Source organism: Carcharhinus amblyrhynchos, chromosome 11, assembly GCF_965287045.1.
Source record: "Carcharhinus amblyrhynchos chromosome 11, sCarAmb.v2.hapA, whole genome shotgun sequence".
In the NCBI taxonomy this organism is placed as follows: domain Eukaryota; kingdom Metazoa; phylum Chordata; class Chondrichthyes; order Carcharhiniformes; family Carcharhinidae; genus Carcharhinus; species Carcharhinus amblyrhynchos.
Window position 1 is genome coordinate 39499615 of NC_137334.1, and position 14858 is coordinate 39514472.

Here is a 14858-nt window from a genome sequence, read left to right on the forward strand (position 1 = left end):
ATAATCGTTCAGAGAGTCCGTGTAGACTCCTTTAGTCAAATGGCCTTCTTCTGCATTGTAGGCATTTGGTGATTCTATTCTATCTGCAAAATACTGTCTATTCTCTCCCATGATCTCAATTCTGTCCTTCTCTGATCAAATCTTACACGTCTTTGTCACCTGTCACCAACATTCACCTCCCTGGTCTTCCACTGACTACCTTCCATTGTCCAAAACCCCTCTACATATCTCACGAGCAAATCTAACTATCTTAATTCATGTTATTACTGATCTAAATTAGCTTTGCATTTTCCAGTGCAGTAAATCAATAGCCTTGGAGCATCATAATGCTGCAATCATTCCTCACCCAATTTTTTTAAAAAATGATGTGTCATTACAGGAAGACAGCAAAGTAGTTGGAGATACTTTCGTTTATCTTTCAAAGCTCAAGTAATTTTTTTATTGACAAGGTTTAATTAGTGTAAGGTTTACTAGCAGTTGTACGGTTATCAATTATACATTAATTAAAATTTTAAAAAAGTTAACATTTAATGAGCATAGCAGAGTAAGTGATGCGTTGTGACTGCAGAATGCAGCTCCTGGACACCACTGTAATCCAGCACAAACACATTTGAAACAAGCTTCTCTGGCTTGAAGGGGATTGTCGTAGAATCCCTAAGAGTTGGAGGCCAAGCTGCGGACACTGCAATGCGTCAGGGAGCAGAAAGATTACCTGGACACCTTGGGAGACAGTCACACCCCTTAGGATAGGGTCTGATTTGGGATGGGATGGGAAGGTGTTATTCTAAGTGATGGAGGCCAGGGGTATCGAGAAGGTAGTGGAGGAGCCTCAGTCCTTATAACTGTTCAACAGATTCGAGGTGCTTGAAACTTGCGTGGACAAAAGTAGGAGCTGCAAGGTGGATGTGCATACTGACCATGGCATAATGGGAGAGAAAGACATTCAAGCTAGGGTGAGTTGGTTGGAATGTAGCTGTAGTAACAGACGGTACAGTCAGGAGAATTGACATAGCTCTCTGCAGCCAAGGGCAAGAGTCTAGAAGCCTGCTCCCTCCAAAGTTCTGCTCGGAACTAATCTGCTCAGAGTGAAAAGAAACCTGAAGTGGAAGGGGAAGGATCCAGTGTTCAAGGTCAACATTGGTACCACATTGTACACAAATACATTAGAAAAGAGGCTCTGCTCAGAGAGCAGGGGTAACTAGGGGCTAAGTTAGAAAAAACCTCAAAAGCTATTTACCTGAGCTGCAAGTAAACTGGCGTAGGGTAAATAAGATTAGAGATTTAAACACGTGGCTTAAAAAGACTGGTGTGGGAGAAATGGGTTTCAATTCATGGTGCACAAGCACCAGGACCATTGGGATGGTCTTCACCTGCACTATGATGGGACCAGTCCTATAACAAGGGCTTTACAGACGGCTTTAAACTTAATAATGGTGGTGAATGATCAAGTGTGGGGGAAGAAAGTACATAATCCATCAAAGATCAGTGACAAATCAGAAGATTGGCTGGAATATAAAAAATAGCAAATAATGACTGAAAGAATGAGACAGAAATAAAGAATGAGATAGAAATTAAGAGCACCAGATGAGGCTAGCTAATATAAAAGCAGACAGTAAGAGTTTCTTTGGATATTTTTTAAAAGTGAGTGTTGATCCTTAGCAATGGAAGATTAATTGCTCAGATAACTTGCATCTGTCAGAGGATATAAACATGTCCCAGAAATAATTGTGAATTAAGTAGTGAAAAGGATTGAAGAACATAAAACAACCACAAATCACCAGAAAAAGGGTACTAAGAAAATGATTAGAACTAAAAGCAGACAAGTCCCCAAATCCTGATGGATTCCACCCAGGGTGTTAAAAGAAGTAGATGCTAAAATAATAGATGTATCCGTTTTAATTTTCCAACCTACATCCGGGAAGGTCCCACTAGATTGCAAATTAGTAAATGTCGCTCCTTGATTTAAGAAAGGACTCAGAACTATAGACCATATATCCATTATACGGCCTATGCTGGAATCTATTATTAAGGAAGTTTTAGTGGAACAAATAGAAAATCTCAATGTAATCAGGCAGAGTCAACATGACTTTGAGAAAGGGTCATGTGAAAGCAAGGTCTTGCCTTACTAAAGGGGGCAATTGGCTGCTGGTGGATTGACCAGAATCCCCAGTGCTTCGAGAAGCTGTTCTGACTTCAAACTGTTCTGAGTCTATCCAATGACCTGCAGACTTCATCCAAAGGTCTCAAGTCCAGTATTCGTGCACATTAGTCTTTGTTGTGCTAAACCTGTGAAAAGAGTCTTTTGTCTATGGGATTGGTTTGATTGAAATGCATTAGGTATATTTGTTAAGGGTTATACATTGCAGTTGTTATTTTGTTTCTTATTTGTAATTAATAAAAGCTCCTGCTGATTTTCTTGCTATACATTTTAATTATATTTTTAATAAACTTTATTTCATAAAAGCTCCCTCTGGGTCATTTGAATCATACCTGAAGTGAAACCTATCGTGCTTATTTATCCTATCCAAATTCAAGATGCAAAACATACAGTTCAAGTGGGCTCCATAAAACACTTTGGAATTTCTGACCTGAACCCTAACATGATGCACTTGAGTGCCAGAAAGCATCTGACAAGGTGCCACACTAAAGGTTACTGCACAAAATTGGAGCTCATGGTATAGGGGATTGCATATTTACAATGGTTGTTTGGTACTTGAGTATTGCTGATAAAAAAGAGACTTGCAGTATAAGCTTTTTGTTTTGCATTAATTAGGACAAATCACAAAATTACCAGTGAAAAGAACAATAATTTGTACTGCGTGAGAAGAGTGTGCTGATTGATTGGCAAGTAGACCCTGATTGGTAGCAGTGCTGCCATGGAGAATGCAACAGGGAATAGGTAACTGCCAATTTATTGTCCAAACTCAAACCAGGAAGGTCGACTTTAATTGGTCAACGCAGTCCATGTTTGCAAAAATTAAAACAATATCCAACATTATATGCGTTTGTGATTGGATAGCACTTAGCAAAAATCCTGACTGTGTTAAGTTTTACCCTGGAAACCAATTTAAGCTCAATCAGGTTCACAGGTTCAATTGCACATGTCAAAAGCCACATATATTCTCACAGCAGGCCCTTTCCTTTGCAGATAGAAGTATATCCGCACAATGCACCTTTATCAACTAAACAGAGGCTTGGAAGACAACCACTTCCTGGCTCATTCACCATGGCACTATCTTGACCAGAGTCAACCTACCTAGTTTGAATGTGAAGAACAATGGGCAGTCAGCTATTCTCCATGGCAATACCTCTACCAGAGTCTACTGAACAACTAATCAGCACTGTTATACAGTAGAAAAAGTGTTCTTCCCTTTACTTCTGGTAACCTTGTGAACTGTCCCGATCAGTGCAAGGATTAGTGTGCAGGTGCTGCAAGTAATCAGGAAGACAAATGCAATGTTGTTACTTATTGCAAGAGGCATGGAATATAGAAGTAGAGATGTTTTGTTATAGCTGCACATGGCATTCATGAGACCATATCTAGAGTAGTATACAATTTAGGTCATTTTCAAGAAAGAACATAATTGCATTTCACACAGTTCAGGGAACATTCATTCAACTGATTTCTGGGACAAGAGGGCTACCTTATGAGGAAAGGTTGGGCCTATACCCATTAAGTACATAAGACTGAGGTGGTCTAATTGAAACATTCAAAATTCTGAGAGGGTTTAACAGGGTGGATGCTGAAAGGATGTTTCCTTTTTGTGGGAGAGATCAGCTCTAGGGGATAATTTACAATTAAACAGATCTCTAATTTAAAGCAGAGTTGAGGAGAATTTTTTCTGAGCTTCAAGAAACTATGGAAATCTCTTTCCCAGGGAAGGGTCATTGGGTGTTTGAGGGAAAGGCAAGTATATTCTTGACTGACAAGTGAATTAAAGGGTATCAAGGATTGGTGGGATTGAGGTCACAAGATCAGTCATGATCTTACTAAATGGTGGAGCAGGTTCAAAGTCCCGCTCCTAATTCTTATGTTTGTATAAAATATTCCCGTCCTGATACCAGCCATTTACGTGCATCTCCTTCCCTCCCTTTGCCCAAACATGGGTGGTTGATGCCTTTACCATCAATGTAGTACAATCCAATATTTTCCCTAAACATGCTGCCTTTCTATATTTATCTTAGTGGCCTCCTCAAAATGCATCTCTTCAATACAACTTTTAATCAGATTTCCTAATTCTCCCTTGCTCTGAAATATATTAAAGCTGTACATTAATGGCACAGAAATTTGTCACAATGTATATGCTGGAGAAGGTTACAGATCCAATTATGTTCCAATCCTGAAAAAGACAATTATAGCAACATTGAACAATACTGAATTCTAAAAATTAGCAGCAGCAATCAATAGCTTCTTCCATCCGTTCCTACACACCAAAATCTGAATAGTGACATTTCCTATTGATCTCACATCTAGTAAAAGTTGACAGTTTTTGCTAAATGCTGAATTATGATGGCATGAGAGACAGCGCAAGGGCAACCAAGGAAGACGCTGCAATCACAAAAGAGTCAAAAGTTATTTATTGTTAGGAGTTCAAGAAACGTAAAGGAGAACATGCCCCTGTCTACATCAACAGGGGCAAAGTAGAATGGGTCAAGAGAATCCAAGTTTTTAGGTATCCAAATCACCAACCTGTCCTGGACCCCTCATGCCAACACTATAATTAAGAAAGCCCACCAATGCCTCTACTTTCTCAGAAGACTAAGGAAATTTGGCATGTCAGCTACGACTCTCACCAACTTTTACAGATGCACCACAGAAAGCACTCTTTCCGTTTGTATTACAACTTGGTATGGCTCGTGTTATGCATTCTGCAAGAAACTACAAAAGGTTGTGAATGTAGCCCAATCCATCAGGCAAACTAGCTTCCCATCCACTGACTCTGTCTACGCTTCCCGCTGCCTCGGCAAAGTAGCCAGCATAATTAAGGACCCCACGCACCCCAGATATTCTCTTTTTGATCTTCTTCCGTTGGGAAAAAGTTACAAATGCCTGAGGTCACACACCAACTGACTCAAAAACAGCTTCTTCCCTGCTGCTGCCAGACTTTTGAATGGACTTACCTTGCATTAAGTTGATCTTTCTCTACACCCTAGCTATGACTGTATCACTACATTCTGCACTCTCTCCTTTCCTTCTCTTTGGACGGTATGCTTCATCTGTACAGTGTGCAAGAAACAATACTTTTCACTATGTTAATACACGTGACAATAATAAATCAAGTCAAATAAGAATAGACGCCTCCAAGCTGATTTGGGTTAGAGTACCAGGAGAACTGTGCCGCCTATTATATTGACATTGATGGCAAATATGTGGCAGAAGACAGACACACTGCAGATCAGCTGTGACCTAAAATATGTTAACACTTCATTCCACTGCTGACCTATGGGGCTGGTATCATGTACTGCCACTCAAGAACGTAATCCTCCTACAAAAGCCTCCATGCAGTATAACTTACATTTCATTACATTAACTCCCAACTGTCATCACAGGGCTGCATTTCATAGGCTGAGTGAACCGACTCTATCCTGTACTGTGACATTCATAGTCCAACCAATAGGTGGTGCTTTCATTCCTTCTCCATGGTTGAAATGAGGATCCTAGGGATTTTGAATTATCTGCTATTGTAGATGCATTTCATAAATACAACTTTGACAAATCATTGAAAAAAATATTCTGCACCAGTAGAAAAAACTGCAGGTTTCCCATGACCAAATGCATATTAACAACTTGACTCAGCAAGTAGCAGTTGGTTCCTTATTTCATCAATGGAACACAAAAGAGCTTCACTGTTCAATGGAGACTATGCAGACTGATGCAGCCGATTTTAACAATGTTGAAATAGCTTGTGATATAATAAATGGAGATACGTAATGCGTCTCCATTCATACGTTATAGGAAATTAAAACTGTATTAGAGGGGAGAGCATGGGAGGATACCTTCCTCAGCAAATCTAGTCTCAGTGCCTTTGGATTACAGTGAACCCAGGAGGCACAGGTAAGCTTTCTTCCACAGCCTTTCAAATCGTGCAATGACCAGATAGATTTCACAGGTGATTTAAATGACAGAAAGCCACACTTTTGAAGATTTCCTTTTTCTCCCAACTTCTGCATCCTTTTTATTATTCCAACAGAGATAAAATGTGATTCACAAGTCCAAGAGCTGAATTTATTGCCCAAAGGATAGAAAGCACTTGAGAGTGCATGCGTATAACATTCAAAAATTTGTTTTTAATTCTAAAGTGTCAGCTTGTCATGCTGTGAAAGCAAAAGAAGTTTGCATGCAAGCAATAGAAAGAACCTCAAAGCAAAGTTAAAATGAAAAATATGCCATGTCAAAAATAAAAACCAATATTCGCTGGAGATCTTGTTGACAAAATAAATGTCCAAAGTAATTCACTGGCTACTGCACACTTTGCTAAGTTGCTGGCAAGTTTTTGCAAACATGACAGATGATATACAAACGCAAATCTGTTGTGTGTGTGAACTCAGGTCCAGTATATGGTCCTGCAAGCTGCAGCTGGAACATTTAACAAGAAACGCGTGGCCCTCAACATTAATTCAGATCCCTTGTAGTCCATTATTCTGCTGCAATAATTGACAATGTTGTACAGACATTTTCACAATTTCAGGTTCATAGAGATGCCAAAACATCTTGTATCAAGAATATTGATGCTATCCTACCAAATACTTAAGTGAAGGTAGAAAATTTTAGCTTCAAGTAATTCAAAAGATTGGTTTCACCATATACTTTCCTTTTAAAGAAACGAAATTTCATACATTTTGAGTGAGCACAAAATTGTCTAACGATCTACGATAAAAGCATTTATCCAATAAATGACGATCCTTTCCTACCAACAAACTACAGCATGGTAGAAGGATTCTTTCCTTTATAGAAAGGATGCAGCACTAGTTTTACTAGCAAGGGGAAAAGGGGTGTCAAAAGTAATGCTTTTTTTTAAAAAACTACTGGACTTCCAGCGCAGAATTCAAAGTCAGCCATCTGTATGCCAAGATGGATGGATATGTTTGAATTCTAAGATTACTCCAGCAAGAAGTCCCAAGATTATTTGGTTAAATTTTAGTTATGTGCTGAAGCTCTGGACAGAGGGGAAAAGTAGATCTGAACTTGTCTGTCACATTACAACTGCACATTTATGTCAACGTTCATTATGAACATGAAAGCCACTATTAACCCAAGAAGGAATGCAATATAGCATTTTTTTTCAGTGAATTGATAAAGATTTTGAAGACAAATTTAAGGTCTGGTTTTGGGTAGATTTCTTGCCAGTTCTGAGAGAAGTCCAACAGATATTTCAAACTTTATTCAAATATCAACAATTAAGAACTTGATTTTCTGCAAACACTTCAGAGCTGGAATTTTCCAGTCAGTCATGCCCTGCTGTTGCTACAAATAAGGCCTAAGAATTTGATGCTCAGCTAAATCTCTGTTCACTGCATCTGGACCAGAAAATCCTACCGATGTGAACAGCCGAAAAATTACAGCCAAAATGCAGCACACAATTAGAAACAGGATGAAGAAATAATTCCATCTGCTCGTTAAATGCACATTATTGTTGGGACAGTTAAAATAGTATCTTTAGCATGATGAACCTCCCAAGCTCTTTCACAACAGTATCGTCAGAGACTGAGCCACATAGGTGATATTCAGGCAGATGATAAAAAGCTTGGAATACATCAGACGAGGAACTCGAGACAAAAAGGTTGAGAGATTTAGGGAGGGAAATGCAGAACTTAAAGACTTAATCATTTGAAAACATAATTATCAACGATGGAGCGATTAAAATAGGAAAGAACAAAAATAGGAACTGGAGGTGTGCAGATATTTTGGAGAATTGTATGTCTGGTGGAGATTACAGAAATAGGCAGTGTTGAGGTGATTGAAGGATTTGAAAACAAGGATGAGTGTTTTTAAATTGAGACTTAGCCAGAATAGGACCAAATATACACCAGTAATCATGAGGTGATGGATGAACAAGGCTTGCTGAGAGGGTGGAGATTCTCCCAAAAAAATTCCAAGTGTTAAAGTCACTTAAAAACTGGGGTTAATTACTCTGGATTTTTTCAGCAGGAGTTTCAAAATGAATGTCCCAAAACCTAGGCACTGCAGAGTGCGCTGACATAATTCAGTCCAAAAATCTGGGGACACGGCCAATTCCCACTGGAGAAGCCAGCAGTATAGCACTGAACAGGCCACTGCGCGTGCACCAATCTGTCAGGGTTGAGATCATTGGCCAGCCCCGCAATCCCCGCACTGCTGGTTGTGCAACCACCCCATGGCCTGATTGCTAGCCCCCGCTAAACATGCCCAGGCCAGCCTCAACACCTCCCACAAGCAGGCTGGCTCCCACACCCACCCTGATGGCCAGCCCCAATCGCTGGCCTCCCTCCGTCACTCAGCCCCAGAGTGGCAACAGGAACCCCCAACCTATCAGTCAAGTTTCAGAGGTCCCACCCCTATTAGGCCCAGGCCCTCCCATCCTCCCAGCACCTGACCCTCTGTGGGGGTCTCGATGGCCCCCTTCACTCCAGCAGGGTTGGGCCGCCAGCTCCCTGCAAGTGGGGAGCTATTCTAAAGCCCGCTGGAGTGAACCACTAGGCTATGAGGTTTAAAAGAGATGGAGATGCGCATCTGGATAAATTATGCAGTTCCATGGCAGAAACCGGCATCGAGCTGACAGTGCCAGCAACGTGCAGAGGTCATGGCCCCTAGCAGGAAGCCTGCGAAATGGCCTCTGCTTGAGTCTACCGGCCCACTGCACTATAAAAGCAGTGCAGCAGGATGGGAGAATCACCCCTAAGATGTCAGAGCAGAAAACCAGTAAATATTTAATAAAATGTTCAAACAGTTCCTCTGAAAGCAAATGCAGAAAATGATATTAACTGTCATTCAAACAGAAAAGTAAACAATAGGGAAGATTTATGTTTTAAGTAATGTTAGGCATTTGTCACCAACAGGAGAAAAAAAGGGGGGGAGTTCATACCAATAAAATCTGGAAGGAGATCAGTTTGACTGGTTAGGATATGGATAGGAATTTTTCTTGCTTCAATAGCAGCAATATATGCCATTGGGCGCTATCATAATGAAGTTTTTAGAATTTCTATCCTTCATTGTTGATTTTACAAGGTGTCAATATCAAATGTTATTGTGGAAAATAAAAACTCATGGTGTCGGCCTGCATGAGGTAACATATTTGCATGAATAGAAGACTGGCTAGCCAGCAAGAAACAGAGGTAGACATAAATACATTATCTTCTGCTTGACAGAATTTCACGAGTGGTGTGCCACAGGGATCAGTGCTGATTAACTCTTTACAATTTATACAATGACTTGAAGGTTGCTAAATTTGCTGATGATACAAAGATGGATAGGAAAGCAAATTGTGAACTTGCAGGTGCAGCAGGTGGTCAGGAAGGCGAACGGGATGCTGGCCTTCATAGCGAGGGGGATTGAATATAAAAGTAGGGAGGTCTTGCTGCAACTGTACAGGGCACTGGTGAGGCTGCAGCTGGAGTACTGTGTGCAGTTTTGGTCACCGCACTTACGCAAGGATATTTATTCCTTGGAGGGAGTGCAGAGGAGGTTTACTAGGCTGATACCGGAGTTGACGGGGTTGAGCTATGAGGAGAGGCTGAATAAACTAGGCTTGTACTCGTTAGAGTTTAGAAGAATGAGGGGAGATCTCATTGAGACGTATAAGATGATGAATGGGATGGATAGGATAGAGGTGGAGAGGCTCTTCCCGCTCAGAAAGGACAGTAGGACTAGCGGGCACAGCCTCAAGATAAGGGGGGGGGGGGGGGGGGGGGGGGGGGGGCAGTTTAGAACAGAGTTGAGGAGGAACTTCTTCACTCAAAGGGCGGTGAATCTCTGGAATTCTCTGCCCGTTGAAGTGGTGGAGGCTGCCTCGCTAAATATATTTAAGACGCGGGTAGATAGGTTTTTGATAGGCAAGGAGATTAAGGGTTATGGGGAGAGGGCGGGAAAGTGGAACTGAGCCGTGACAGATCAGCCATGATCTTACTGAATGGCGGGGCAGGCTCGAAGGGCTAGATGGCCTACTCCTGCTCCTATTTCTTATGTTCTTATGAACAGAACCCAATGCTGCAAAGGTATGTTGATAGGCTGAGTGAGTGGACAAAGATCTGGCAAATGGGAGCATAGTAAGTCTCACAACACCAGCTTAAAGTCCAACAGCTTTATTTGGCAGCAAATGCCACTAGCTTTCGGAGCGCTGCTCCTTTGTCAGATGAGTGGGGAGTTCTGATCACAGACAGGGCACATAAAGGCATACAGTCAGTTGACAGAATACTGATTAGAATGCAAGTCTTTACAGCTAATCAAGTCTTAAAGTCTCCACAAATGGGGGCATAAAATAGGAAAATGTGAAATCGTCCATTTTGACAGGAAAAAACATTATCTAAATGGTGTGAGATAACAGAGCTCTAAGGTTCAATGGGATCTGGGTATCCTAGTGCACAAATCTTAGAAGGCTTTTATGCAGGTACAGCAAGTAATCAGCAAACTTAATAGAATGTTATTTTTTATAGCAAGGGGAAATTAATATAAATGAAGTTACACTTCAGTCATAGAGGACATTGGTGAGACCACATGTGGAGTGCTGTGTACAACACTGGTTTCCTTACTTAAGGAAGAACGTAAATGTGTTAGCAGCATTTCAGACAATATTTACTGAACTAATACCTGGTTTGTGCTGGTTGTCTTATGAGGAAAGGTTGGACAGGCTAGACTTGTATCAGCTGGAGTTTAGAAGACTAAGAGGTGACTTGGTTGATATGTACAAGATCCTGAGGAGTGTTGACAATGTTGATGTTGAGTGAGGATGGTTTGAGAGAGAACCTAGAACTAGGGGGTCATTGTTTAAAAATAACAGTCTTCCATTTAAGATTGAGATGCGAATTCTTTTTCTCTGAGCAGAGTGGGCCTTTGGAATTTCCCTCCTCAAGAGGCAGTGGAAGCAGTCTCTAAAATTTTTAAGATATAGATAGATAGATTCTTGATCTTAAAGGGGTGAAAGGTGATCAGGAATGGGGGGGGGGGGGGTGGGAAGAGAGAGAGGAGGAGGTTACAATCAGATCAGTCACAGCTATACTGAAAGAGCCAAGTAGCCTACTGCTGCTCCTAACTCATACATTCGTATAAATATTCATGTGCACCACAACAGATTCAAAATATATTTAATAAATTGAGTTTCACATATTTATTTGGGCATGTGAATTCTACATTTTACACATCGAGCATAACAAAACATCGCTAGTAATGCCTGCAGCGAGTGAACTGTAAACTTGATTTCTTCAAACAAATCGATCAACAAGCCTTTCATATGTTTCTAACCATGCTAAATATATTTCCTAAAAAATACAATGCACATGCATGACAACTCCATACCTTCCCACAGTATGATTAAAGATTGTGAAGAAAATAGATTTCGCCTTAAGTACAAAACATGTATTTGAATCATACTTCTGATTGTTCAGTGAATTGAATATATGTACGGATTAAAGTAGCTGAAATCATGTCTGCTATTGCTTTTGTTTCCTATTCTTTCAGCCAGTTATAAGATTGAAATGCATTTTCAATATTTCCAACATGCACAACACATCTCAGAAGAGATGAAGACAAACACGTACACGCACACACAGAGCCCATGTTAGGTCTCTGCATGAACAATTTAGTTAATCCCATTTACCCACCCTGCAAAATCTCTCTCTAGAGATAATTATTCAATTTCATTTTGAAAGTCACAATTGAATCTGCCTTCACAACTCCATCCGCAACTCTCACAAAGTGCATACCACCCGCTGTATAAAAGATTTTCCTCAAGTCTCTTCTGGTTCTTTTGCAATGACTTACCCCTAATTTGAGCATTTCATTCTTGATCCTTCTGCCAAGGTGAAAAATTTCTCTCCACTGACCCCAACTACAGCCCTCAACCAAATCTCTTCTCAACATTCTGTTCTCCAAAAAGAACAAGCCCCAGCTCCTCCAAACTATCCTCAAGTCCCAAATTCCTGAAACCTTACTCATAATTCTTTACAGCACCCTCTCATACATTTTGACATTCTCCTGAGACTGCAGTGTCTAATAAAATCCTTACTCTTCTATAGAATGGAGGTGTCACTGGAAAGGCCAGCATTTGTTGCCCATCCCTAATTGCCCTTGAACTGAGTGGCACGCAAGGTCATTTCAGAAGGCAGTGAGCTGTGGGTCTGGAGTCACCAAAGCAGGTACGGAAAATTTCTTTCCCGAGGACATGTGGTGAACCAGAAAGGCTTTTATACCAATTGATAATGGTTTCATGGTTATCATCACAGGGTAGCTTTTAATTTCAGATTTATTCATTAATTTAAATTCCACCAAATGTTGTATTGAGATTTGAAACCAGTTGAAGACTGGACCAGTCTTCTGGATGACTGGTCCAGTGGCATTACCACTGAGCATCATCGTTGTCCTAAAACCACCTTCACCACAGTCCTAATAAATATGTTTGTCACCAGCACTGCAGTTGAATATTATAAAAGATCACCATAACTTCCTTACTTTGCCCCATGCCTCAATTTAAGGACACGTACCCAAATGCCTTTTCATCCACTTTGTCAATCTGACCTACCACCTTGCGCACATGTATCCCAGGTTTCAGTTCCTGTACATCTTTTGAATTCTACCTTTTAGATAGTATTGCCTCTTTTTGTTCTTTCTAGAAAAAAAATGTATCATTCCACATTTCACTGCATTAAAATTTAATATGCAATGCCCAGCCTATGTCCTCTTGAGATCCATCACTATCCTCATCACAGTTCACAATACTCCAAGATAAGAGAAGGACAGACAGTGAAAAAGAGCAAGCATGAATAAGTACATGATGCATTAACATTTTTGTGCTACTTGCTGTTTTAAGTTGTTGTTGCATGCAGCCATCATCTCACACTGTCAACCGGTTGTACACATCAGCAGATATTGAAAGGTGGCCTGCACCTCTTAAAAGCAAAGAGCATTTGGCTGCAAGTGGAGAGAGCTTAGCAGTCTGAAATTAAATGTCATGATAAATAAGTTCAATCTTCAAATAACAAAGCCTACCAACTGCACATGAGCCTCATCCACGACTCAACTCATGACATATCCATCATCCATCTACCAAAAAAATTTTTATCAATGAGCTAATAACACAATTCATACATTTTTCTTCATTCTCAGTCGTCTAGCATTATTGCAAATCTTGCACACAATTCACAATTTTACACATTGTCAGCTATGCAAACTTGATAGCCACATTGCAGGATACTCACTGATGTATTTCCCTGTCTCTAGCAGCAAAATCACAAAATCATTACACGCAGGGGGCCAACATTTGGCCCATCACATCCACAGTGGCTCTCTGAATGAACAATTCATTTAGTGCCATTCTTCTGCTTTTTCCCTGCAATCTTACATATTCTTACTTTTCAGATAGGTATCACCCTTTGAATGCCTTGACTGAGCCCATCTCGACCACACTACCAGACAGCACACCTCAGAACTCAACAGAATCACAGAATTGTTACAGTGCAGTAGGAAGCCATTCAGACCATCAGGTCTGTAGTGGAAAGATTTTTGTCATGGCTCCTTTTGTGAAGGGAGAAGTCTCATGCTCTGGTCCTTGAAGTGGAGGAAACAGAATTGGTCCCTGAATACACTTGGCAAATATGGTGCCCTGTCTCTTCCCTATGCTTGCAGCCTGTTCCGATATTTGTGAGCCCTATCCATTCTTCCAGTCAAGTTCAATCCCTGAGGAAGACCAGCAGATTACCCATCAGGAAACCCGTTTCACCTCAGGGCTTTAAATGACCAAAAAAGTCAACACCAGCCAGGCCATTCTTTGTATATTATTCAAACTTTTAGCAGAAAACTCCAAAATACACACAATTGCACAGGTGGCAAAGTGGTTAGCACTGCTGTCTCACAATGCCAAATACCCGGGTTCGATTTCCAGCTTGGGTCACACACTGTGCCGAGTCTGCATGCGTTCCTCTGGTTTCCTCCCACAGTCCGAAAGACATGCTGGTTAGGTGCTCTGGCCATGCTAAATTCTTCCTCAGTGTACCCGAACAGGAGGTGGAGAGTGGCAACTAGGATTTTCACAGTAACTTCATTGCAGTGTTAATGTAAGCCCACTTGTGACACAAATAAATAAATTTTAAACTTTGCATAAGCAACAGGATATAAGCCAACGATTACCCGTAAATAGGTCATGGTTCCTTTCAAGAGAGTCTGTCATTAATTTTATTGACACCTTGCTCAACAGGTGAAGACAGAGAATTAACTGGAATGATGAGTTCAAAAATGGCAGCAGTGGAGTCAAATCAGTTTTATGATCTTGCTGCAAAAGAATTCCAATAGGCATGTGGACACACTCACCCGGCAAAAAAAACCCCACCTCGCAGACCACTCCAGCTGTTGAGCCCAGATTCCCAGGTACCAACTGCTTGCGAGCAGGGATAAGATGACATATACTGACCATCAATGTGCTCCCAATAAGTGCTGCTTACTTTTCTTTACTTCCAACATTGCCAAAGCCTCATTTACAATCTGCCTCAAATTACAACAAACTCAAAAGCCAAACCTACACTGAAATCTGCACGTCAACTAATGAATACAGCAAATACATATAAAATACCATTAACGAGATCCCAAACCTCCGTTACAACTTCAACTGCTTCACTCGACTGCTCAAATTTGCCCCTCCAAGGTTCAGAAAAACCTTGAACCGCTGCTGGAGCCC

The 14858-nt window shown here is 40.9% G+C and overlaps 1 protein-coding gene across 2 annotated transcripts in view; it reads right to left on the reverse strand.

Moving 5' to 3' along the window:
- ube2e3 (ubiquitin-conjugating enzyme E2E 3 (UBC4/5 homolog, yeast)) overlaps positions 1–14858 on the reverse strand; it is a 167863-nt gene that overhangs the window by 24888 nt on the left and 128117 nt on the right. The gene's annotated exons all lie outside the window — the stretch shown is intronic.